The sequence below is a fragment of the Pelodiscus sinensis genome, chromosome 5 (genome assembly GCF_052426305.1).
Source record: "Pelodiscus sinensis isolate ZL-2025 chromosome 5, ASM5242630v1, whole genome shotgun sequence".
Taxonomy (NCBI): Eukaryota; Metazoa; Chordata; order Testudines; family Trionychidae; genus Pelodiscus; species Pelodiscus sinensis.
In genome coordinates, this window is record NC_143056.1 from 105,786,081 (window position 1) to 105,813,051 (window position 26,971).

The 26,971-nt window shown below is 45.7% G+C and overlaps 1 protein-coding gene across 13 annotated transcripts in view; it reads left to right on the forward strand.

The window, feature by feature from the left end:
• The window catches only part of IRAG1 (inositol 1,4,5-triphosphate receptor associated 1), a 200,154-nt gene that overhangs the window by 254 nt on the left and 172,929 nt on the right, over positions 1–26,971 (forward strand). The window contains exon 1 of one of the 13 annotated variants that reach the window (XM_089778616.1): positions 21–145. The exons of 10 other annotated variants lie outside the window; for them this stretch is intronic. The gene's annotated coding sequence lies outside the window, so the exon portion shown is untranslated. Of the gene's footprint in view, positions 1–20; positions 146–5,686; positions 5,895–26,971 lie in introns of those variants that run through there. 2 more of the 13 variants (XM_075927918.2, XM_089778619.1) reach the window with 2 other exon arrangements.

The window sequence follows — 26,971 nt, forward strand, 5'->3', positions numbered from 1 at the left end:
CATTAAATTGACTGTGTGTCAAAAAATGGGTGTAGCAAGACATTGTACTTAACAAAATCTGGTTTTTCTTGCATACTCTTTTGGGGAGAGACAAGTATGCTAAAGAAAAGCCTGTTCTGGTTAGATAGAAGTTTGCTAAAGAAAGGTAGGTTAATCAGTAATGAAATGTAACCCTGATTCAGAATAATTGGTAACTATACTGTGCTGTTTGAGATAATTTTAAACATTTGTCTATAAACATTTAAGGGTAGTAAATTATTAATTCTTTTTGTTTAAAATACAGTTGTATGATCGGTTTCCTTGCATGCACTCTTTTAACAGTGTAGGCACCAGAGTTGCTCATTTTGATGGGTTACCTAGCTGTCTCCTAAAAGACAGGTTCCAGAGATGTTTCTTGAGACATTTCTTTCTATAGTACATGTTTGCTTTTAAATACCAATAAGAATAAACAAATGCTGATAATTTATAACTAACTCAACTTTTTAAATTCTTCATTATCCATAGAAAATAACCCCCTACTTTGCAAATTTAAGTATCTTAAAATTCTAAGTTTTTTTAAAAAAATCACAGTATTATAGGTTTCTGATATTTTTAAATTTGTTTAAGTCTGTACTGAAGCTGTTGATAGTTACATTTCCTTTATTTGGTAAATTAAAAAAATATATACTTCTTGTGATTTAAAAATATGTATGTTAAGAATTTTTTCAGAAAGAAATAAGTAAATAAGAATTCAAATCAGGGTCATGACTGTTCAGGCCAGTCATATTAATAATATAAGTGCTCCTTAGTGAATTAGATTTCAAGCTTCTAAAAAATAGCCTGATTTCACCTGGTGAAAAATTCCTGTGCAACGAAGTACACATGATGAGAACAGATACCTACATTAGCTTCTGCTGCATGTTATTTAGAAAAAGCATTTTTGTTCTGATTAGAGACAGAGTTCCTGCAAAGAGCTGCTACATTTCTTTTTGACACTGGTACGTGTTGTATACACCTTATGTGAAAATTCATTACATCCAGTTTCAAGATAATATAGCACATGTTTCTTAATTGCTTTAACATTCAGAGCCAGTTACAAATATTATTATTTACTTCACTGTTATTTTTCTCTGAAATTTGAGTCTTTCATTAGCGGCTATTTTTCCACTAGTTCATCATACTTTAAATCATTCATAATGTTGACTTGCATCTACTGGTATCCTAAAAATAAATCTCCAGGAAATGTAAATGAATATATTTATTAGGTTTTATAATTAGGCTACTTGGATGAAAGGAAATAACAAAATGCAGCCTGCAAAATGCAGATGAATATTGTGGGTGACACAGTCAGAAACAATCCAATACATTAGACAAAGAAAATGCTGTACTATATATAGGGAACTTCATTTTTCAAAACATTCCAGTGACTAAGGGCCTTATTCTGATCTCTTAGACTTATATGTATCTTCATTTGTGGGCCACATGGATGTGATTTCAGTGTGTATGATGATTCACATTTGTCAGTCATACGTAGCTTTGGATCATTTGGATCATTGTTTATTAATAACTTCATATGGGGACTGGACTAATATCTGCTTTTCAGTTTTAAACAAGTTGTTATGCTTACACCTACGCTACATCTACATTGGCAAGATTTTGCGCAAATACTTTTAACGCAAGAGTTTTTGTGTTAAAGTATTTGTGCAAGACAGCGTCTACACTGGCATGTGCTTTTGCGCAAGAGATGCGCTTTTGTGCAAAAGCATTCATGCCAGTGAAGATGCTCTCTTGTGCAAGAAGCTCCAAGGCCATTTTAGCCATCGGGCTTTCTTGCGCAAGAAATTCATGTTGCCTGTCTACACTGGCCTCTTGCGAAAGAACAGTTGCACAAGAGGGCTTTTTCCTGAGCGAGAGCATCATAGTTCTTGTGCAAGAAGCCCTGATTTCACACATTAGAACATCAGTGTTCTTGCGCAAGAACTCCCCGCCAGTGTAGACAGGCAGCATGTTTTTGTGCAAAAGTGGGAGCTTTTGCGCAAAATCTTGCCAATGTAGACGTAGCCCTAGTGCAGAGCTAGAGCGGTATTTTTTGTTAATATCACATTTTATAGCAACTTGCCAGTGGGGCCAACAGACTCGTTGGGCATTTGTGTGTGTGTGTGTGTGTATGGGTGTTGGTGGTGGGGGTGTGTGTGTCACAGAAGGAGCAGATCCTCATCCAAAAGGAGCAGGTTTGGGGTTTATCTTCCCTAGGCAGCCTTCAGTGCTGCCCACAGTGCGCTGCACCTATCCAAGGCAGTCCCCAGCACTCCTGGAGTGTGTCATGTGGCTCTTCAGCAGTGATTTAAAGGGCCTGGGACTCCTGCCACTGCTACAGTGGCAGCCCCAGGATCTTTTGAATTGCTGGGCCCTTGTGCACTTGTCTTTTTTGCCCTCTCAGCTCACCCCCCTCATTTGTGGGCCTACAATTTGCCAGTTAGTGTTTTATCAGACATTATACATTGTAAATCAAGAAAGAATGTAACACTCAGAATGATAGTTGTTATAATTCCTTAATTAAAAACACTCATACTTTATATACAAATGCAGGTAGCTCTCATGCACTGATATTTCCTAGACCTCTGTGGTATCTGGATGCACTTTTCACTTAGTCTATTTTTTCAAGGGTCAGTGATCTCACAAATCCCAGGCCATGGTTCCATGGATCCAGGCACCAAGCAGAGAGGGGACTAATGGCTACTCAGTGGCTGGATACATAGGTCTAAAGATTTGGGGGGGGGGGGGGGGTGACAGTGGTCCAGTACATGGCCACAGCAGGAGGCTGCTGGTGCCCAGGGTTGGAGTCACTAGACTCTCTGCCCCTTTACAAAGTGGGTTGTGCCATCTACATGTTTTGTTAGTCTTTAAGGTGCTGCAAGACTATTTGTTGGTTTTAGTTTTTGCTAGTACTAGTCACTTTTCATCTAATACTACAAAACAACTGAACTATCTGACAGCTACTATGAATGGGAATAAGGGTATGTCTACACTACCCCCCTAGTTCGAACTAGGGGGGGTAATGTAGTCATACGGAGTTGCAAATGAAGCCTGGGATTTGAATTTCCCGGGCTTCATTTGCATAAAGCCGGCCGGCACCATTTTTAAATGCCGGGTAGTTTGGACCCCGTGCCGTGCGGCTACACGCGGCACGGACTAGCTAGTTCGGATTAGGCTTCCTAATCTGAACTAGCTGTACACCATGTTCCTAATCCAAACCCTAATCCGAACTAGCTAGTCCGTGCCGCGTGTAGCCGCGCGACACGGGGTCCGAACTAGCCGGCATTTAAAAATGGCGCCGGCCGGCTTTATGCAAATGAAGCCCGGGAAATTCAAATCCCGGGCTTCATTTGCAACTCCGTATGACTACATTACCCCCCCCCCCCCCGAGTTCGAACTAGGGGGGTAGTGTAGACATACCCTAAGGGAGCTGGTGGAGAAAGGTGGTCCAGAGATGTGATAGCATCAACTTTCTAGGGTCATGTCCTCTACATATGAAGGTTGTCTGGTACCCCATTAGCCCCAGATTTCCAGGGAAGGTACCTCTATAACCCAGTAGTTGCTGACAGAGCTGGGGTTGAGTGACTGAGAAAATTCAGTATAAAAATAGATCTTATACTGCCTTTCCACTGTAACTTCACTATATTTATCTAGGTACTTTTATGCTGTTCACCACTATAGTATCAGACTGCTTTGTCAAGCAGAGCAAGCTGGGCCCTGATCAGTTGGTTTGGATAGTCAAGGGCTGGGACCACTTTGCATAACTGCTCTCTGCCTGGTTCCAGGCATGTGAAAAAGAAAGAGAACCCATTGCAGTTCCAGGCTAAGGAAAGTACATCCATAGCCTTTTTGAAGGGAGAAAAAGACTAGCCACCTAGGGTACATCTACACAGCAGCATTATTTCAGAAAAATTGATGTTATTCTGTAATAACAAAGAGTTGTTCTATACTGCAAGCCTTTATTTCAAAATAATGTCGAGCTGGAGGACTTCTTACTCCAACTCATGGCAACCCTAATTTCATGAAGAGTAAGGGAAGTAGAAGGAAGAGTGTTCTTCCTTTGACTTCCTGCTGTGTAGACTTACCCCTACTTGGCTGACATCCTCTTCCTTAGGTTTGTGAGACAGAAAGAGAGGAGTGTCACAGCGCTCTTCCTCCGTTCTCACCTACAGGCCCTCCATGGGGATTGGGAGCAGGGGCGGCCCTAGACTAGCTGCCAGCAACTGGCACCCTAGGCAAACCATGCAATTGGCACCCCTCGCCCACCCTAAGGGCAGATATAGGCTGAGGTTTTTGGTAAACTGGGAAACATTTTGCCCCTATTTTCCATTTAATGTGTTTTACGCCTATTTATTTAAACAGGCATAATTATTCAGTTTGTCCATCCACCAGTGTTTCCGAGATCAGATTAAAATAGAGAAACAAAATTTTCAGAATAGATTTGTACACGACAGCTAGACAATATTTCAGTACAATTTCAAATAAAAATGCATTACAAATGTTAATTATAATTTTTATTATTACAAATCCAAAATAGTCCATTATGCTCTCCTGCTTTAACTGCCATTACCACCACATCGCTGGGAACAGGGGGGCTGGGATGGAGTTCTGTGGCTGGGGACAGGGGAGAGGGAACAGGGTGCCAGTGGGGGTAGAGAGAACCCTGCACCCACCTCCTCCCAGGATTCCCCCCCCCCCGAGGGAAACCAGCATGCGCCTCTCCTGGGGCCAACTCTCCCCCCCCCCCCGCAGCACAGGGAACCCCCATGCACGCCTCTCCCAGGGCCAACCCCCCCTTCTGCGGCGCCTAGGAAGCCAGTGTGTGCCTCCTCCAGGGCCAACCCCCCCCAGGGACCAACCCCCCCTCATGCGCAGGGAGCCCCTGCGTGCCTCCTCCCCCAGGGCCGACCCCCGCTCCCGCAGCGCAGGGGAAGCCGGCATGTACCTCACCCAGGGCCAACTCCTCGCGCTCCTCCTCTGGGCTGACTCACTCCTCCTGTGGCGCAGGGAAGCCTTCCTCCAGGGCCGACGCTAGGAAGGGGAAGTGGCAGGAAATTTGGCACCCCATTTAACTTTGTGCCCTAAGCAGCTGCCGAGTTTGCCGATAGTCACGGGCCACCCATGATTGGGAGTAAGGAACTCCTGCTGTGTCTGCACCTCTGTCACTTTGTGAAAGTGGGTCAGAGAGAGACTGTTTGGAAATGAGATGTCAGTGACAGAGTTGACATAGGAGTCAGTGATGGGGGTTATGAATGGGGAACAGTCCAGGAACCAGTGATAGTATGTGTGTTTTAATTATATTAATTGTGTACATTTGATAAATTAAGAAAAACTATGATTATGAAGGCAGAACTTTGAAAACTTACCTTGGTTGCTTCCATTCCAGTCTGCTCCTGAGCAGCAGCATTCAGTTCTATGGAGGAGGAGGAAATTGAGAAGAGAACTGTCCAGTACAGATGGGAATAAGCGACTGTCACGGAAAGGATGTAATGGGGGAGGAGGGGAGGAGGAGAGGAGCAGAGGTCTGACAGGATATAGTTTGGTTAAGCCAGGCCCATAAAGAGACAAAATCTGCTCCTGCAATAGAGTGAGGCAGATAGGATTCTTTCTCTACTGATTTATCTTACCCTTCTTCTGTGAAATCTTTGCATTGTATAATGATAAATTTTATAACACCCTACCCCCCAAAAAGATTCTGGCATTTATTAAAAAAATAAAATTTACCATGTAATAAGCTGAATATAGCATACTGGTACATGTGTCAGTGAGCTATTGGTGCATTTTTCAGGGGGCTGTTGACAGAAGGTCCAAAGACTGGCTAACCTATCGAGGAAGTCTTTAAACTAGGTTCGACAGGGGTAGGTGATCAAAGTCCATGGGTAAGTGAAAAACATGGAGACCTGGGAGATGAGTTGGAAATGGAAGGGAGAATGGGCTATAATAGCAGAGATAAAGGCAGAACTGGGGGGCAAAATCAAACCAGCATCTTAGATGCCTATATATAAACAATTATAACATAATTTGTATCACAGAGACTTGGTGGAATAATACACATGACAGGAATATTGCTATAGAAGGGTACAGCTTGCTCAGGAAGGATAAGCAGGGGAAAAGGGAGAAAGGGTTGCCTTGTATATTAAAAATGTACACACTTGGTCTGAGATGGAGATGAACATAGGAGACAGACTTGTTGAGAGTCTCTGGGTTAGATTAAAAGGGGGTAAAAAACAAGGGTGATGTCATGCTAGGGGGTCTACTACAGATCACCTACCAAGGCAGAAGAGGTGGATGAGGCTTTTTTAAACAACAAAATCATCCAAAGTGTAGGATTTGGTGGTGACTTCATCTATCCAGACATATGTTGGGAAACTAACACAGCAGAGCACAGATTATTCAACGAGTTCTTGGATTTCATTGGAGACATTTTTTTTATTTCAGAAGGTTAAGAAAGCTAGTTGGGGGAAGCTGTTCTAGATTTGATTTTAACCAATAGGGAGGAACTGGTTGAGAATTTGAAAATGGAAGGCAGCTTGGGAAAAAGTGACCAGGAAATCATAGAGTTCATGATTTTAAGGTATGATAGAAGGGGCAACAGCAAAATAGAGACAATGGGTTTCAGGAAGGCAGATTTTAGTAAACACAGAGAGCTGGTTGGTAAGGTCCCATGGGAAGTAAGACTAAGGAAAAACAATGGCAGAAAGTTGGCAGTTTTTTAAAGGGACATTATTAAGGGCCCAAAAGCAAACTATCCCACTGTGTAGGAAAAGTCTGACAGGAGACCACCAGGAGATCTTACATGATCTAAAAATAAAAAAAGCAGTCGTATAAAAAGTGGAATCTAGGTCTAATTACAAAAGATGAATATAAGCAAACAACACGGCTGTGTCTACACTGGGCCACTTATTCCAGAAAATCAGCCGCTTTTCCGGAATAAGCTGCGAGCTGTCTACACTGGCCCTTGAATTTCCGGAAAAGCAACGACGCTCTACTGTACAAAATCAGCCGCTACTCCGGAAAAACTATTCTGCTCCCGCTTGGGCATAAGTCCTTATTCTGGAACACTGTTCCGGAAAAGGGCCAGTGTGGACAGCCCATTAGTCTTTTCTGGAAAAAAGCCATGATCGCGAAAATGGTGATCGGGGCTCTTTTCCGGAAAAGCGCGTCTACATTGGCCACAGACACTTTTCCGGAAAAAGGGCTTTTCCGGAAAAGCAGCCTGCCAATGTAGACGCTCCTTTTCCGGAAAAACTGAAAACGGAATAGTATTCCGTTTTAAGCAGTTCCGGAAATTCATGCCAGTGTAGAGACAGCCCACAGGTATAGAGGGACAAGATTAGAAAGGCAAAGGCATAAAATGAGCTAAATCTAGTTAGAGGCATCAAGGATAACAAGAAGATGTTCTACAAGGATATTAGGAGCAAGAGGAAGACCAAGCTCAGGGTGGGCCGATTGCTCAGTGAAGAGGGAGAAACAATAACAGGAAACTTGGAAATGGCAGAGGTGCTTAATGACATCTTTGTTTTGGTTTTCATCAAGAAGATGGATAGTGATGGAATGCCTAACATGGTGAATGCTAGTGGAAATGGGGTAGGTTTAGAAGTTAAAATAAAAGAACAAGTTAAATATTGTGTTCATTAGATGTCCGCTTCATTAGATGTCTGCAAATCACCAGGGCCTGATGAAATGCATCCTAGAATACTCAAGGAGCTGATCAACGAGATATCTGAGCCTTTAGCTATCATCTTTGAAAAGTCATGGAAGTAGGGAGAGATTCCAGAAGTCTGGAAAAGGGCAAATCTAGTGCCCATCTATAAAAAGGGAAATAAGAACAACCCAGGAAACTACAGACCAGTCAGTTTAACCTCTGTGTCGGGGAAGATAATGGAGCAAGTAATTAAGGAATTTATCTGCAAACATCTGGAAGAAAATACAGTGATGGGTAACAGCCAACATGGATTTGTAAAGAACAAACATGTCAAAACAATCTGATAGCTTTTTTGATAGGATAACAAGTCTTATGGATAAGGGAGAAGCGGTGGACGTAGTATACTTAGCCTTTAGTAAGGCATTTGACATGGTCTCACAATCTTATCAATAAATTAGGGAAATACAATATAGATGGGGCTACTACAAGGTGGGTGCATAACTGGCTGGATAACCAATCTCAGAGAGTATCTATTATTAACAGTTCACAATCATGCATGAGGGGTACAAGAAGTGGGGTTCTGCAGAGGTCTGTTTAGGGGCTGGTTCTGGTCAATATGTTAATCAATGATTTAGATGATGGCTTAGAGTATAATTATTAAGTTTGCAGATGATACCAAGCTGGGAGGGGTTGCAAGTGCTTTGGAGGATAGGGTCATAATTCAAAATGATCTGGACAAACTAGAGAAATGTTTCTGAGGTAAACAGGATGAAATTTAATAAGAACAAATGCAAAATACTCCACTTAGAAAGGAACAATCAGTTTCACACATATAAAATGGGATGTGACTGTCTAGGAAGGAGTACTGCAGAAAGAGATTTAGGGGTCATAGTGGATGACAAGTTAAACATGAGTCAACAGTGTGTCTCTTTTGCAAAAAAAAGCAAACATGATTCTGGGATGCATTAACAGGAGAGTTGTGAGCAAGACACGAGAAGTCATTCTTCCGCTCTACTCTGCGCTGATTAGGCCTCAATTGGAGTATTGTGTCCAGTTCCATTTCAGGAAAGATGTGGAGAAATTGGAGAAGGTCCAGAGATGAGCAACAAGAATGATTAAAGGTCTAGAAAACCTGAGCTATGAGGGAAGACTGAAAGATCTGGGTTTGTTTAGTTTAGTTTAGTTTAGAAAAGAGATAGTGGTTTTCAAGTATCATGAGGCATACCAGAGCGGTCGACAAAGGCTTCCCTTGTCGACTGGGCCGCGTCTAGACTGCCGCACTGTGCCAGATCAGCTGATTGTCAGCACAGCATGGCGGCCATTTTTATTTTAATGAAGAGAGGATTATTTAAATCCCCGCTTCACTGACTATGTCGAGTAAACTACTTTACATGGCTCCGTCGACAGAGCCATGTAGTCTAAACACACCCACAGTGTCACTGATTGCAGAGCTAGTATACTGAAATATGCAGGCACAGTGTGTTTTATACTCCTGTGTTTAGGACAACTGTGTATGCTTTGTGCCAAGGGCTTGTCTTAAAAATAAAGTTGTTAGTGTTCATTTGATGATGCAAATATTCTGCAGTACTGACATTATAAATGGAGTCTGTGGCTCCAATCCTGTACAATTGATTTCAACAGCAAAACTTGTGATTTGACTTTGATGGAGCGGCTGAAGTCTTTAGTGAATATAGTAAAGAAGAAGGTTATGACAGTTCAAAGGAATTAAGAGTCTGAAATCTATGTGAATATGGTCAAGAACAAAGAGAGATTTTCACTCATCTTGCTTTGTGGCCTTGCACCAATGAATAGCAGGGAATGTAAAGTGACATCTGTTTCAAATTTGATAAAATGAACACTGCAATGAAAAAACAAACTTGTTCCCTTTTAAAAGTGTTCTTGCAGTTTCTTTTGACTTGTGGTGTGTTCTCAGCTGGGTAGCATAAAATGAGAGGCATAAATTATTAACATTTCCTGTTTGGGAGATGTATCAGCATGTTCAGTAACAGTGAACTATGCCCTAACTGCTGTACACAGAAATTAAAAATAAAATGTCCAACTATAACTCAAAGGAAAAATTGAGGAGGAAGAAGGGAAACATTTTAACAAAGTATAAAAATACACACACGATCTTGACTATTTTGACAAGAGCTGAAGACATTTTAGCCACTGTGCTGTTCTTATTTTTCTTTTCCAAAGGTGAATTAATGTAGTTAACTTCAGTAATCATGAAAATGGCATGATGTGACTGGTTGCAGCTAACTCTAGTTGCAATACATATAGATGGTGAAGTTTATATTACTGCGAAGGGGCTACACAAGGTCTATACAATGCTTAACGCCATGTTATGGTTTTAAGTGGGACATAAGACCTTTCTTGTGCCAGTTGTCTGCACTGGGATAAATGCTTCCCCATGTAGTAGCTCTGCTAATGCCTGTCATCTTGACACTTCTGAACAGGTTGATATTTTAACAAACTTCCTGCATATCTTGCTCTCTGGAATGAGAGTTGTCATATTTGATTCGCCAGCTGTTTTAGATGGAGTAAGAGTTACAAATAACAGTGGTCAAAAAAGCAGAATGAGGAGAATTTGCATATCTTGATTTGTCAAATGCTAATCCTTATGTAACCCTTCTGCCAGGTAGCGCTGGCAGCAGCCATGGCCAGGGCCAGGTTCAATATCTAGGGGTTCCTTTTCATCCATCTCACATAGAACTGGCTCAAGCTCCCAGCCAGTAGCCTGGGAAATTCACATACCCCTGGGCGCCTCTGAGAGGCAATGCTTCCCTACTCAAACGCACAGAGTCTGAGCGTAGAAAAGAAACTTTTAATGAAAGAGGGAGAGAAGTAACGTGTCATTAACTTGGGAAAACACCAGAAACAGAATTCATAACTAACCCACGAGTGATCGTCCCACCTCAAGCGGATTGAGCAATGTCCTTTGCCTCTCATGCTCACAAGTCCAGCAATGTAAGTGTTCCATTCACATGCCCAACCTTTCTCCACACCCCCCTCACAGTTTCTGCCCTTGATCAAGGCAGACCAGAGCTCAGGGGTGATTTTCAGAGCTCACCTCCCACCCTTTGGGGGGTGGGGATAGGAGTCATCTCACCCACTGCATTGGCCACTAACTGCTGCTCCTGCCAGCCACCCCGCTGGCCACCTGCTACTGCTCTTACCAGCTGGCCACCAGCCACTCCTGCCAGCCTCCCTGCTAGTTGCCTGCCGCTATTCCTACCGGCCATCCACCGGCCGCTCCCGGCAGCTGCCCACTGCTGTTCCTACTGGCTGCCTGCCAGCCACTCCTGCCAGCTGCCCAGCTGGCCGCCTGCTCCTGCCAGCTGCTGCTTCCACAATGGGTCTGGCTCTGGGCCAAACCTAGTGATTTCAGCTCTTTGTCAGTTTTTCAGGGATTTCATTTCTTGCCCTACCACACAGGCTTGTCAAAAGATTCCAGCTCCTACTGGGATAATATTTCAAAATAACAAAGAGACTCCTTATGGAGTCTGTTTTAAGTCTATCCTTAGAACGGAGTGGGGGGGTGAGGGAGAGGGAGACAGGTTGAACCAGTCTTACAGCTCATGCCTGGAAAGTATGTAGCAGTGGTCCCCAACCTTTCATGGCATCCGGGGGTGCGGCTGCTCAAGCGCCGGGCGGCCAGGGGCGGGGCCGCTCATGTGCCACGTGCCCAGGGGCGGGGCCACCCACACACCCTGCACACAGGGCCAGCACCGTGCATGTGCTGCACGCCTGGGGCAGGGGCTGCCCACGCACCCTGCACCGGCACCGAGCATGTGCCGCGCACCTGGGGCAGGGGCCACCCACGTGCCATGCACCCAGGGCCAGCACCACGCATGTGCCGTGCACCGGGGGTGGGGCCAGCCCAGATGTGTTGGCGGGCGCACATAAATGCCCCAGCGGGTGCCATGGCGCCTGCGGGCACCGTGTTGGGGACCACTGGTATGTAGCCTGCTGGTTCAAGCTCCTTTCACCCCAATCCAATCCACTTGAGTGGAGAGGGAAGGCTTGTCCATCCGAGACTCTTCTCAATGACAGTGTCCCTTCTGCAAGCACTGGTAGTCACAGTTTACAACTCCTACATCTAGGCTATGTCTAGACTGTGAGCTTTTTTCAAAAGACACTTTTCTAAAGAAATCTTTTGATAAAGCTTCTTTCAAAAGAGAGTGTCCACACTTCAAGAGCGGATCGAAAAAACAATCTGATTTTTGAAAGAGAGGATCCAGACTGCTAAGATGCTCTCTAGCAAAAAGGGCACCTGAAACCACTTCTGACAGGTCATGAGGGCAGCATTTAGTTCTGGGTGCTGCTGCATGAGGCTCACAGAAACGTGCTTAAAGGGACCCCCTAGACAGCCATTTCTCTGCTTCTGCTACTTGCTTGCCTACCTCACTGAGGGACAGAAAAGCTTTTGCGGTGTGTGCTCTAGTTGCCCAGCTTTCTTGGATGCCACAGCATTTTGGTTTTGTGTTTGTTTTTCTATTTTTTTAAATTTATTTTTGCTATGGAGCCGGAGCTGACCCTGGGCAGGTGATGGCCCCACACTGTCATGCTGCAGTTTCTGCAGCACTTCCACCATACCATTATGATGCTCCAGCTGGACTCAGACCTCAGCCTTGAGACCCTCGACCTGGATGCAGGACCAATGCCCTTGCCCCCAGTACTCCTGTCCGAGAGGGAATTTTAGAGGCTGGACACCAGTTCTGACTGGTGGGGCCACTTCATCCTGGAGCGGTGGAACAACCAGCAGTGGCTCCAAAACTTCTGCATGGGGAAGGCCACATTACTGGAGCTGTTTGCCTGGCTCACCCCTGCCGTCCAATGACAGGACACCCACTTGTGGCCCATCATCCCCCTGTGAACCTGAACCAGGCTCAGATTGAGGTAGAATGCGCCTTCAGGCATCTAAAGAGGTGGTTCAGGTGCCTGCTCACTCGCCTCGACATTGAACATCCCCAAGGTGGTGTCTGAATGTTGCATGCTCCATAATCTTATATAGAGCAAAGGGGAGGCCTTCTTCCCAGAGTGGGTGACAGTGGCTGTTGGTGAGGGGATGCAGTTTGAGCAGCCCCAGACAGCTGCCATCCACCAAGCCCACTGGGAGGCCCTGAGGGAGAGATTCTCTGAAGGAGCCCAATGACTCTCCCCAGGGCTTCCCCAATGGGGGCTTGGCCCTGGCCCCCCAATACCTTTCCCACCACTACTCATCCCTGCCCCCACTTCCCGGACATTCAATAAAGACAACAAGTTTTGATTGAAAAATAAACTTTGTATTCACTTGGAATAAATGTAATTAACTGGGATGGAGGGGGGCTCAGAACCTGGAGGGGGGCTCAGAACCTGGAGGAGAGAGACAGAGGAGGCTCAGGGCTGAGGGTGTCACCTGGACCACAAGCTCCTGCCGCCTTGGATCCAGGGACCTTGACAGACTCGGTTTTGGGTGGGGCCTGGGACAGTAGGGGGCTGGGCAGGAGTGGGGGCTTCAGTTGGATCTGGGATGGCAAGGGGACAGGGAGCAGGGAGGGACAGGGGGAAGGAAAAGCAGCGATGGGGACAGGACCTGGGAAGGCCATGACCTCTCAGATTGTGGCACACAACACAATGCACTGCTGGACCAGCTTGACCAATAGGCACTTGTGCCACAAAGCCTCTGTGCTTATTCTCTCTGCAATGGTGTTCTTAATTTCTTGGAGCACCCCGATATACTGGCGCATGAGATTTTGGTACATGTGCCAGTGTCTGCGGCTTCCACGGATGCAGGTGGGCGGCTGGGCTGGTGTGGCTCACCCCTCAGGGATGGATGGTGCTGCTGTGGAGGACAAGAGGGACAGGTGGCCAATCGTGTGTGCACACTGTCCCTGAGGGCGTGCCCTCCTCTGTGAGCAGCGAGTAACTGTCCTTGGAACAGAGAATGCTGATGTTCTGAAAGCAAGCCCACGTGTGCTTTGGCCAGCAGCCCCGGCCTCACAGGGGCCTCGAGGTGCCCAGGGGACCATCCTGCATTCCCCTTCCCCCCACCAATGGCCAAGAAGCCCAGGGAAGTGTCCCGCCACAGTGGGTTCCCAGGTGTTGAAGAGGGGCATGGAGCGGCCCGTCTGCAGCAGCGGGTGGTAGGAGTGGCAGCACTGTCTGCAGCATTGGGTGGTGCCTCGTGCGTGCACATTTGGGCCATGTACTATGTGCGACACTCGTCGCTCTGTGTGGGGTCGTGCATGCACCTTTGTGCTCAGCCGCATTGGGTAGTGCCTGGTGGGGGGAGGACAGTCCTCCCTGGGGTCAGACATGTGTGGGACCCTCCCCAGGCTGTGAGCAGCAGCCTGGGTGTGCTCTGGGACTGGCTCCTGGCACCATGTGTCACACACTGCCTCTGCACATGCTTGCACGTGCACGAACAGCTGCATGCTGTCCAGGCCAAGCATGATGAGTGACAATTGCGCACCATCCCCTGTGCTCCCGCCTCCTCCGCCCTGTGCATGTGGCAACCTCACAGCACTCACCTGATGCACCCTCCCTGGTGTCTGAAGATGTCTGGGAGGTCATCTGGGTCTGGGGGACCATCTCCAGGGAGAGGGTCAGACCACTCCCGGGCTACGTCTAGACTACATGGCTCCATCAATGGAGCCATGTACAATAGTTCATTTGGCATAGTCAAAGAAGCGGGGATTATAATTATAATTATAATAATAATCCCCGCTTCATTAAAATAAAAATGGCTGCCACGCTGTGTCGACGATCATCTGATTTGGCACAGCGTGGCAGTCTAGATGCGGCACGGTCAACAAGGAAAGCCTTTGTCGACCACTCTGGTATGCCTTCTCCTTTTTTTGATTTCAAAGGGCTAACTTTAATAAATTAAGGAAATTAGTTAGGGAAGTTGATTGGACTAAAGAAATTATGGATCCTGAGGTGGAGGAGGCCTGGAATTATTTTAAGTTAAAGTTGTAGAAGCTGTCGGAAGCCTGTATCCCAAGAAAAGGGAAAAAATGTATAGGCAGGTGTGTTAGACCAAGCTGGATGAGCAAGCATCTCAGGGTATGTCTACACTACAGCGCTAATTCGAACTAAGCTAATTCGAACTAACGCATCTAGAACTAAAAACTAGTTCGAATTAGCGTTTTGCTAATTCGAACAAGCATGTCCACATTAAGTGGACCCTGAACAGGGCTTAAGGATGGCCGGAAACAGTGCCGGCAGGGCATCAGAGAAGGACTTAGAGCGTGGAGATGCTGCCTCAGGCTAGCCGAGGGCTGTGCTTAAAGGGTCCCGACCCCCACCCCGGACAGACAGTTCTCAGGGGTGCCCTGCTTGCAAAGCAGTCCTGGCTTGGAGTGCCCTGAGTGCCCACACTCTAGACGTGTTAGTTCGAATTATCTTAGTTCTAGACGCGTTAGTTCGAATTAGCTTAGTTCGAATTAACTAATTCGAACTAAGTTAGTTCGAATTAGCGCTGTAGTGTAGACATACCCTTATTAAGGTAAGAGCATGTAGGGACAAAGTGAGAAAGGCTAAAAGTCAGGTAGAGTTGGACCTTGCAAAGGGAATTAAAACCAACAGTAAAAGGTTTTATAGCCATATAAATAGGAAAACAAAAAACAAAAAAAGAAGAAGTAGGACCGCTAATTACTAAGGATGGAGTGGAGGTTAAGGATAATCTAGGAATGGCCCAATATCTAAACAAATACTTTGCTTTAGTCTTTAATACATGAGGGTATGTCTACACTACCCTCCTAGTTCGAACTAGGAGGGTAATGTATGCATACCGCACTTGCTAATGAAGCCCGGGATTTGAATTTCCCGGGCTTCATTAGCATAAGCGGGGAGCCGCCATTTTTAAATCCCCGCTGCTTCGAACCCCGTGTAGCGCGGCTACACGGGGCTCGAACTAGGTAGTTCGGACTAGGGTGCCTATTCCGAACTACCGGTACACCTCGTTTCACGAGGAGTAACGGTAGTTCGGAATAGGACCCTAGTCCGAACTACCTAGTTCGAGCCCCGTGTAGCCGCGCTACACGGGGTTCGAAGCAGCGGGGATTTAAAAATGGCGGCTCCCCGCTTATGCTAATGAAGCCCGGGAAATTCAAATCCCGGGCTTCATTAGCAAGTGCGGTATGCATACATTACCCCGCTAGTTCGAACTAGCGGGGTAGTGTAGACATACCCTGAGTCTTTAATGAGGCTAATGAAGAGCTTAGGGATAATGGTAACATAACAAATGGGACTAAGGATATGGAGGTAGATATTACCATATCTGTGGTAAAAGTCAAACTTGAACAGATTAATGGGAGTAAATCGGGGGGCCCAGATAATTTTCATCCAAGAATATTAAAGGAACTGGCACATGAACTTGCAAGTCCATTAGCAAAATTTTTTAATAAATCTCTAAACTCAGGGGTTGTACCATTTGACTGCAGAATTGCTAATATAGTTCCTATTTTTAAGAAAGGGTAAAAAAGAGACCAGGGTAACCATAGGCCTGTTAGTTTGACATCTGTAGTATGCAAGATCTTGGAAAAAATGTTGAAGGAGAAAGTAGTTAGAGACATTGAGGCTAATGGCAATTGGGACAAATTACAACATGGTTTTACAAAAGGTAGATCGTGCCAAACCAACCTGATCTCCTTTTTTGAGAAAGTAACAGATTTTTTAGATAAAGGAAATGCAGTGGATCTAATCTACCTTGACTTTAGTAAGTCATTTGATACAGTATCACATGGGAAATTATTGGTTAAATTGGAAAAGATAGGGATCAATATGAAAGTTGAGAGAAGGATAAGCAACTAGTTAAAGGGGAGACTAGAGCGGGTCATACTGAAAGGTGAACTGTTAGGTTGGAGGAAGGTTACTAGCAGAGTTCCTCGGGGACCAGTTTTGGGGCCAATTTTATTTAATCTTTTTATCGCTGACCTTGGCACCAAAAGTGGAAGTGTCCTGATAAAATCTGCGGATGACACAAAGTTGGGAATTTCTTGCCAATTCAGAAAAGGATATCATACAGGAAGATCTGGATGATCTTGTAAATTGGAGTGATAGCAATAGGATGAAATTTAATAGTGAGAAGTATAAGGTTATTCGTTTAGGAATTAATAACAAGAATTTTAGTTATAAGCTGGGGACACATCAGTTGGAAGTAACGGAGGAGGAGAAGGACGTCAGAGTCCTGGTTGATTATAGGATTACTATGAGCCGCTATTGTGACATGGCCGTGAAAAAGGCTAATACGGTCTTGGGATGTATTAGGCGAGGTATTTCCAGTAGGGATAAGGAGGTGTTAGTGCCATTATACAAGGCATTGGTGAGACCCCATTTGGAATACTGTGTGCGGTTCTGGTCTCCCATGTTTAAGAAGGACGAATTCAAACTGGAACAGGTACAAAGAAGGGCCACTAGGATGATCCGAGGAATGGAAAACCTGTCTTATGAAAGGAGACTCAAGGAGCTTGGCTTGTTTACCTTAACCAAAAGAAGGGTGAGGGGGGACATGATTGCACTCTTTAAATATATTAAAGAGATAAATATCAGGGAGGGAGAGGAATTATTTAAGCTTAATATCAATGTGGACACAAGAACAAATGGATATAAGCTGGCTAGTAGGAAGTTTAGACTTGAGATTAGACGAAGGTTTCTAACCATTAGAGGAGTCAGGTTCTGGAACGGCCTTCCAAGGGAAGTAGGGGGGGCAAAAGATCTATCTGGTTTCAAGATTAAACTAGATGGGTTTATGAAGGGGATGTTTTGATGAGATAACATGATCTTGGTAACTAATTGACCATTCATTATCAGTGGAAAATAGGTCAATGGAGGGATGATAGGAGTTACTGTAGAGAACTTTCTGGGTGTCTGGCTGTTGAGTCTTGCCCACATGCTCAGGGTTTAGCTGATCGCCATATTTGGGGTTGGGAAGGAATTTTCCTCCAGGGTAGATTGGCAGAGGCCCTGGAGGTTTTTCGCCTTCCTCTGTAGCATGGGGGACAGATCACAGCTGGAGGATTCTCTGCATCTTGGGGTCTTCAAAGTATTTGAAGGCTTCAATATCTGAGATATAGGTGAGAGGATTATTCTAGGAGGGGTGGGTGAGATTCTGTGGCCTGCACTGTGCAGGGGGTCAGACTAGATGATGATAATGGTCCCTTCTGACCTTGGAGTCTATGAGTCCTTCTCCTGCAGCTGTGGTCATCAGGGTCATCGTCGTTCTGGAGCTCCAGCTGGTTCTGAATGGGTATCTCCATCCCTGACTCCAAGAGCACCCGTGGAGACAGGGGTTTTCCACCCCCCAGGAATCTGTCCAGCTCCTCACAGTAGGGGCAGTAGTGAGGAGCATTCCCTGGAGTGGGAGCTTGTGACGGACCGGGCCGTGTCTGGGCATAGCTGAGGGCATCTGCTCAGGGCGAATTGCTCAAATCCAGGGCTCCTTACAGCCCCCAGACTGGTGACCTCTCCAAATAGGCCACAAACCAGTCCCACAGAGCGCTTCAGCAGCCTGCCTGAAGCCTCACGAGCAAAACCCCTCTGACACCCCAGCAATAACCGTGCCTCAGATGGCCCCAGACCTCATACACAGGTGGGGGGTCCTAGCACCCAATCCCACCTACCCCGAACAAGTTCTGTCCGGTTCCAGGAAACCAGCCACAGATCCCTGGCCAATTTACCCTCTGGATCTTACCCACAAACCACGCTGGGCCAATCCTTTAGCATCTAACAACTAAAGGTTTATTAACACAAGAAAGAAAAGCATGAGAGTAAGGTTATTAAAGTACAGTACTTTACATGCACTGAATCTCCCAGTCCTCGATGCAGGCTCTAGCAGAGATGTTACAGCTGCCGGTTTAAGAGTTCTTATTGCACATCCTATCATCAGGATGGGTTCACAGGTCTGCCAGGCTCTTTGATCCCTGCAATGCTGCCTCTGGGATGAAGTGCTGAGCTGAGAACCAAATGGCATCGACCACATGGCCTCTTTATACCTCCTTCCTGGCCTCTTCTTGTATGCAGCAGGTCACCTGGTCAGAGGCCAATCTCTATGTTCCCTGCTGGCTGCTCTCAGGTGACAGCCCCCATTCTTTGGGTGTGTCCATAGCCCATTGAGAGCCATTGTTCCACAGGGCCTCAGTAATTAGCATGTCCACAGGCCCGGCCCTGCCCAATGCTTAACCACATGCAGGGAAATCTTCAGTGTCCATACAAGTACATTCTCATAATTGCACACACAGACATTATACAAACACAAGAACAGCATACATAGGATTATCAGATAATAAGCTTCTATTCAATACCTCACATGGCCCCCTCCTATACCATTTTTGGGGCCAACACCCCCACCTATGGGTGCATCAGTGATCTGGCTGCTCCCCTCAAGATCCAGCAATGTGACAGAGCTGCACTCACGGGCCCTGGCATAACCCTACCACAATTCCTTCACTTTGCTCCTCACTTGGTCTAGGGTGTGGGGGTGGTGGCCTCTTTTGGCCAGACTATTGGCCATGTGGCCATAAATGTCCGCATTCCTGTGGCATGACTGGAGGGCGTGCAAGGACTCCTCCTCTGATCACAGCTCCAAAAGTTTCAGGACCTCAGCCCCTAACCAGGATGGAGCCCGGTGTTTTGTGACTCTGGGTGGGTCTTGGGATGGCTCCCTGGAAGAGTCATGGAGGGTCTCAGGAAGCTTGTGGCTCGCACATGGCTCCTTGTCTGTGTGGAAAGTCAGGTCAGGGTCCTACTGTGAGGCCAGCTTCCTGCCACAAGGCTTGTACCGGGTGCCTGCGGCTTTAAGACATGGGCTGGAGACAGGAACTATAGAGCAGTGATTAGTGTAGACAGACTATCCCAGGGCACCTGCGCTTTTTCCTGGAGGCCTTTTTTTTTTCAAAGGAACTGCCTCTTCCGCGTCCATACATGCCTTTTTTTGAAAGAGCTCTTTCGAAAAGGTGTTCTTCCTTGTAATTTGAGGTTTACCAATTTCAAAAGAAGTGCCATGTTCTTTCGATTTAATTTTGAAAGAATGTGATTGCTGTATGCAGGTGACATTTTTTTGAAAAAAGGCAATTTTTTCAAAAAAACTATGTAGTCTAGACATGCCCCTAGGGCCGTGGTCACCAACAGGTCGATCGAGGCCTCGACCAGTTGATCACGAGGCGTCCTGTCCGCCCCGCCCCCATTTCCCTCCCACCCCCAAGAAGCCCCACTACCTACCTCCCATGAAAATGGAGGTAGTGTAGGCTTCCCGGGGATGGACAGAAGTCCCGCAGCTTAGCACCACTTCCGGCGATTCTGGAAGTAGCGCTAGCTGCTCTGCTGGGTTTACTGCAGGAGGAAACATCGGCTCCCTGCACCGCATGGGAGGGGTGAGTCAGCCCCGGGGGAGGCGTGGGGTTTCCCTGCGCTGGGGGGGGGTCAGCCCTGGGGCAGGCACGTGCAGGGTTTCCCTGCGCTGGGGGGGGGGGTCGGCCCCGGGGCAGGCGTGCGCGCGCGGGGCTTCCCTGCACCATGAGTGGGTCGGCCCGCTGGGCAGGCGCGTGCAAGGTTTTCCTGCACCGGGGGGCGGCCCCGGGGCAGGCATGCGCGCATTCCCTGTGCCGCAGGTGGGTCAGCCCTGGGGCAGGCACGCACTGGTTTTCCTCTGGGGGCGGGGGAATCCTGGGAGAGGCAGATACAGGGGACTCTCTGCCTTCACTGGCACCCCACTCCACAGCCCCCACTCCCCAGCCACAGAATTCTGTACCCACTCTCCTGTCCCCACTCCCCAAACTCTGTCCCCACTCCACTGTCCCCACTCCCCGAACTCTGTCCCCACTCTCCTGTCCCCAACCACAGAATTCTGTTCCCCACTCCCCGAACTCTGTCCCCACTCTCCTGTCCCCAGGACTCCTCTCCCCTTTCAGCTGACTGCATTGGAATCAGTGGTTCAGACCCTGCTTACACTTAGATATAGACTACGTTCAGTATGGCACGCTGGGAGCTTTGGAACATGTACTGTCTCAATCACAAACCACTGATATTGTACCTATTTCCAGCAGTAATAAGTAAGTGTTGTAACAAAAGAGTAATCAGTGGGTGATATGCTTATCAGAGATGTAGTAGGATGTATTATGGTAAAATACATATTGCACCTCTGGACTAGACTTTTTTGAAGTGTTTGGAACTTTTTGAATACAGCCCTGCACTTTTTAGTTCGGAAATTCACACACTGTACACCAATGGGAAGGACTTGCTGAAACATTAAAAATCTTGCACTTGTAAGAAGCTTTTGACATTTCCTGTTGAATTTGACTTTAAAAAAAAGCCTTTTACATTTCCTGTTTAATGGATCAGCATGGTGTTTGTCAGTAAAATGGCAAACATCAACCACCCCAGTCTATACAAGGCTGACATAAAATCATAATAGAGAGGTGAATAATACCACAGGATTGCTCAGGAAATGTGTAATTATGCTTTTTGATATTTCTGCATGTTGGAATAGGTTCAGAAGTTGCATTATATTAAATTGATTAGTACTTTTCACTTACCAGTTGTAGAAATGGCACTGAGAATCTGAAAGAAAAGATATCATATCTAAGAAAAATAACTTTTTAATTGTAAATGGGTAAATGATGAGAAGCAGTTTGATTCTCAAGATATAGTAGGGCAAATCATGTACATCCATGTAGCTTCATAGAAACCAGTAGATCTATGCCAATTTACATCAGCTAAGGGTCTGCCCTTATAAATTTTAATTGGCACTGAGAAAGAAGGGTAAAGCCATCTTCCCAAAAACATATTAAAGTAGTCAACCTTATCAAGGAGGAAGACTCCTACTATTTCATAAGTAAATGTAAAAGTTCATAGTTTCCTTCCTCTTTCTAAAATTCATCGTTACTGGACCTTTAAGCTTAACAACCTTTGCCTTTATTAACCTTGACACCGTAACTTGTAACTATAGATACAGTACTCATCCACCCCTTCCTTTTAATATCTGTTCCAATGATTTATAAAAATGTATGGAAATTCACAATGTACATTGCCAGTTTATGATTCAAAGCTTACAAAAGTATTTTTTCCCTGTAAGATACTGTACAATCATCTTTTTATATTTATCCCGTGAGCATCTGCTAAGAAAATAAAAGAACATGTCATTTTGACAACCAAGAAAGCTCTATAAAAAGTCTGTTGCCATGTTTAAATGCCTACACACAGTTGCTATAGTAATAACATTCTCAAAATGATGTAAGAATTGACACAGCTCATTGCCAGTCCTTTCTGGGACAGGGAAACATGCTGGACTGAGTTGATGAAAGCAGTCAATGAATTAGAACAGAGCTCCCTTATTATAGTTTCAGGTGCCCCATGCTCCATTCTGTGGTAAGCAAAAAGACAATCTAAACCCACAAGCCTTAGCTGGACAGGAGACATGGAGAGGAATGGAGCATTTGTCTCTTTCCTGATTTAATGTAAACCCTTTCTCAGGATTTATATAACTAGGGAAGGGCTAGAGATGTCAGCTGCTCACCGCAATTTCTCTCATGCAACAAAATAGGACAATTCGCGGCACATATTTTTCAAGTTACCTGTGTGGGTTCCTTGCCTGCCCCATGGAACACTCTTAACAGTGGAGCTCCAGAGCAGCTAGTGGTCTGTAGTGCCCCTTTCTGCACACCAGCAGCAGTTACCATTCTATGAAAGGAAGGGAGGGAGGGAGGGAGGTGAAGGTTGTGGATGCCTCAAAGTCTGTGGGTTTGGGAGTCTGAACTTGCAGCTGCTTCTGAGGAGGGCAGGAAAGCCTATTTCTCATGGGAGAGTTATGGGGACTCTTTGTGATGCATGAGGAATTAAGCATGCAAATCCTAAGCTTTATACTGGGAACTGTAGTGTAGGGATGTTAAGGACTAGTTGACAAGCAAATGCTTATTGGATAGTCAGTTGTCTAGTTGACTAGTTGATTTCTCCCCTCCCCCCTTGCTGCCTCTATCAGATAGAGGTAGCAAAGGGGGATAAAGGGGTACTTCAAAGTGGCGGTGCTGCACAGCTGAGCCGGGGATCAGCTGTGCAGCAATGCCTACTGCCTAGCATGGAGCCCAGGGTCAGCTGGGGACTCCCCAGCTGATCCCGGGGTTCCGCTGAAATGCTGTCTGGAGTCCGGGATCAGCTGTGGAGTCCCCAGCTGACCCCGGCTCTGCCTGGCATTTCAAATCAGCTGCAGAGCATGGAGCCCGGAGTAAAATCTTTACTTAAACATCAGCCCTTCCTCCCCCTTCTTTTTAGCTGAAGAGATTTTTCAGAAAGAAAACAAGTTTATTTGAAATTATTTTAGGATATGTTAAGGGTGGTAATTGTCCTTTGGAGGGAGGTGGGAGAGAAAAGAAGTTAGTTCAGGTGGGCTGGAGTTGTTATTTAAGTTCATTTCTATTTCCTAGAGGACCCATATAAATCAAGCACACACGCAAGAGCAAAAGAACAGCGAAGGCAGAAAACTCAGCTTTTGTCTCTAATGTTGACTTTCATTTGCAGCCTCAGTGCTCGAAACATTGTGCTGGGTCTGTGTTGTATCAGCCATGCCAAGACCTGGCAAACTTGTACCAGCATCAGGCTGGTATGGGTATCGCAATTAGCTGCTTCTCTGATCACAGGTTTACAGCATTATCGCAGAATGTACTGTCTTAGGCTACGTCTAGACTACATGCCTCTGTCGCCAGAGGCATGTAGATTAGGCTACCAGGCATAGGAAAATGAAGCGGCGATTTAAATAATCGCTGCTTCATTTAAATTTACATGGCTGCCGCGTTGAGCCGATCAGCTGTTTGTCGGCTCAGCGCGGTAGTCTGGACGCGCGGGTGTCGACATCAAAGTCATTTGTTGACCACCCAGATAAACCTCATTCCAGGATGCATACCTGGGTGGTCGACAAATGCCTTTGATGTCAACACCCGCGCGTCCAGACTACCGCGCTGAGCCGACAAACAGCTGATCGGCTCAACGAGGCAGCCATGTAAATTTAAATGAAGCGGCGATTATTTAAATCGCCGCTTCATTTTCCTATGCCTGGTAGCCTAATCTACATGCCTCTGGCGACAGAGGCATGTAGTCTAGACGTAGCCTTAGTTGGCTAGAGCCCTAGACTGAAAGAAAAAGGAGAGAGTGATAGAAAAGAGAAGAAATAAGGTGGGGAAGGAAACAAATACGTGAATATACGTGTGTGACAAAGTTTCACCTCTAAGTGAGGGTTTGGATTTATCCAGAGCTGGCAGAAGTGGTGATGTCATCTGGATCCCCCTCTCTGGCCCAGTCTGATCAGGACATTCCTTGGGATTAGGACTAAGAAGGCCTAGGATCTCAGGAGACTATGGGGGGACATGGCAGCCATGATAGTGAGGCTTTTTCCGTAACCAGTTTTTCTCCCCAACTCTATTTTATTTTAAGGAATAGAAAAAGGGAGTGGTGGATGGAATAACTCAGCCACTCATTATTTTGTTCACCAGTGAGGCCTGATTTTCAACATGCCAATTTTAGTTCCTTATATTCTGGTTTCATGGTTTTGTTATTTACCAAGAAAGATCTTGAAACAGTCCTCAAACTATATCATTAGGCCTGTCAGTCCTCGAACTAGTCAGCCCTCTTTTGAGCCTTTTTCTATCACCATTTGTTCTGAGAAGTTATTGTTGATGTCTTATGAACTTCTACTCATGACTTACAATTGAGCTTGCCATTAAGATCCAGTTATTACAACACAGCTGGAGACTACAAATCTATGTATGTACACAGGAGGGTCAACAGACTTGCCATGCCCCTGGGCAAGGTGAGGAATGGCCAGCTCTGTGCTCCCAGAAGGGAAGGAGCTTAGGGTGAAAGGGGCATTCTGGCAGTGATTTCAAGGCCCTGGGGTTCCAGCTGCTGCTACCCTTCTGAATCGCTGGGATCAGAGTAGTTACCTTTTGTGCCCTCCTGGTTGGAGGGCCTCAATATACATTTGAAGAATTTAGTAAAATTGATGTAAGGTAAGCCTGAATCCAATATAATGTGTATAGATTTACTCAATGGGGAGAGGGGGGTATCAAAATTATATGGATAAAAAGTAGGTACTAATGGTACCCTTAACTTATGTCAGTAATTTAGAGATACTTTATACATTATAATTAGAATCATTAAGTCTGTTATGCAGTAAACTGTGAGCTTTCCTAGTATCTCTTGGCTATCTCTAGATATGTTTCACAAAAAATATAGAGCTAAAGGCCAAAAGAGACCACCTCATACCTGCTCTGACCTTCTACATATTGTAGGGCACCAACACCTCCTATCACTTTCACATTCAACCCAACAATTGAAATTAGGCAAACAAAGTACTGCAGTCCATAGCAGACTAAACAAGAAGGGTGCATCCACACAGCAGGGCTTAACTCAAAATAAGCTATGCAAATTGAGTTACGTCAACTGCGTAGCTTATTTCGAAATAGGGACGTTTACACAGCACTTATTTAGAAGTAGAGCACTCTTCCTCCGACTTCCCTTCTTCCTTGTGCAATGAGGGTTACAGGAATCGGAGTAAAAAGTCCTCCAGCTTGACAGTATTCTAACATTATTTCAAAATAACTGCCTGCTGTGCAGATGCGAACTAAGTTATTTTGAAATAATGTTGCTATACAGACATACCCTTATATGTCTCAGGGACAGAGTAAGATAGACTAAGGTGGACTGGTTCCTGGGCCCAAATAATAATTGAGAAATTAACATGTATCTTCATTATGTGATGCAGTAATGTTGGCCATGTTATGTGGGCATGAAAACAAAATTATTATTCTTTACCCTTTCCATGGATTTCTTGTTTACTTTTCTTCTGAACCTGAAGTTCTTTTGTGTAGGGGGAAGTTGGCAACTATCTTGCAAGTAGCCTTATTCTTAGATATTGGATAACCAGGCTGGATTTTGATCACACTGAACTCTTGGATGATCTAGAACAGGGCTACTCAATTTTGGAAACCCTGGGGGCCACAATGATACTCAAAGCACATGCTGAGGGCTGCAACTTAAGTGAGGTTGCATATACATGCTAATATATATGCAAATCGCTTCTTTCACACTGATGGGCATGAATACAAAGATTAAGGCAAGACTACACAGCATGCAGGCCCCATTTAAGTCAGTTCTGCTGATATTAATAAAATGCAATATTTATCGGATTTCCACCCACATGACAGCACTTCTAATGAGCAATGACAGTCCAGGAATTTAACTACTAAAACACATATTAACAGAAGACCATTATATTGACTACTTTTTTGTTTTGGCTCTGACCCATGGGCCGCGTGTTAAGCCCTATATAAATTAAAACTGCACAGCAGGCTGTGGGCTGCATGCAGACCATGGACTGCGTGTTGAGTAGCCCTGATTTAGAATTTGATACCCTAATAATAAACAATACATTTGTGATAAATATTTAAAATTTTCCGTTGGTGTTATTCAGTGTCCAACCACAGTGAAGCTTGCTAGCTTACACATCCCTTCAGATTATTCTTTGGATTTATTGTGTCTCTTCCATACTTAATAAATGTATTTAAATTGACACTCATTGACCTATATATCTTAGCATGCAACTGGGCACTGACCCAGTATGTGGTTCATGGAGAAAGGAAACTGAAAAGAGCTACACAAGTTACATCTACATAAAAGCTTGAACACAAGTACACTTTGTTTCTTGCACAGTGCAAGAAGTTATCCCAGTGTGCAACTCACTACTGTCCAGCTCACTATCTTTTATAAAGTTTTGCTAGTGCAAGGTGGTGTAGAAATGAATCCAACAAGGGTGCCTGAAAGCTAGAACTCAAGTTCCAAACATGCAGCTTCTCCATCCAGCAATATCATTCGTATCCCATAATTTCACACCTTTAAAATCCCATGAACCTGCATGAGCCAGCCACCCGCTGCCACCCAGCCCTCCGCCTCTTCCCGGGACCAGGCTGGCGGCTCCCAGGAGCCTGCCCGGAGCCGCAAGAGGTGGGCGCCCGCCTAGTCTAGTGCGAACATCGTGGACCTCATCAAGGTTTGGGGGGAAGCCTCCAATGTCCACGACCTCTGCACTAGGCACAGGAAAGTGGCCATGTAGGGCAGGATAGCTGCCAGCCTGGCCACACAGGAGCAGATTTGCATGAAAATCAAGGTGGTTGAGCGAGACCCCGACCCTGAGCCCTGAGCTTAGAACATAAAAACATAAGAATGGCCGTACTGGGTCAGACCAAAGGTCCATCTAGCCCAGTAGCCTGTCTGCTGACAGTGGCCAACAGTAGGTACCCTGGAGGGGATGGACCGAAGACAATGGCCAAGCCATTTGTCTCG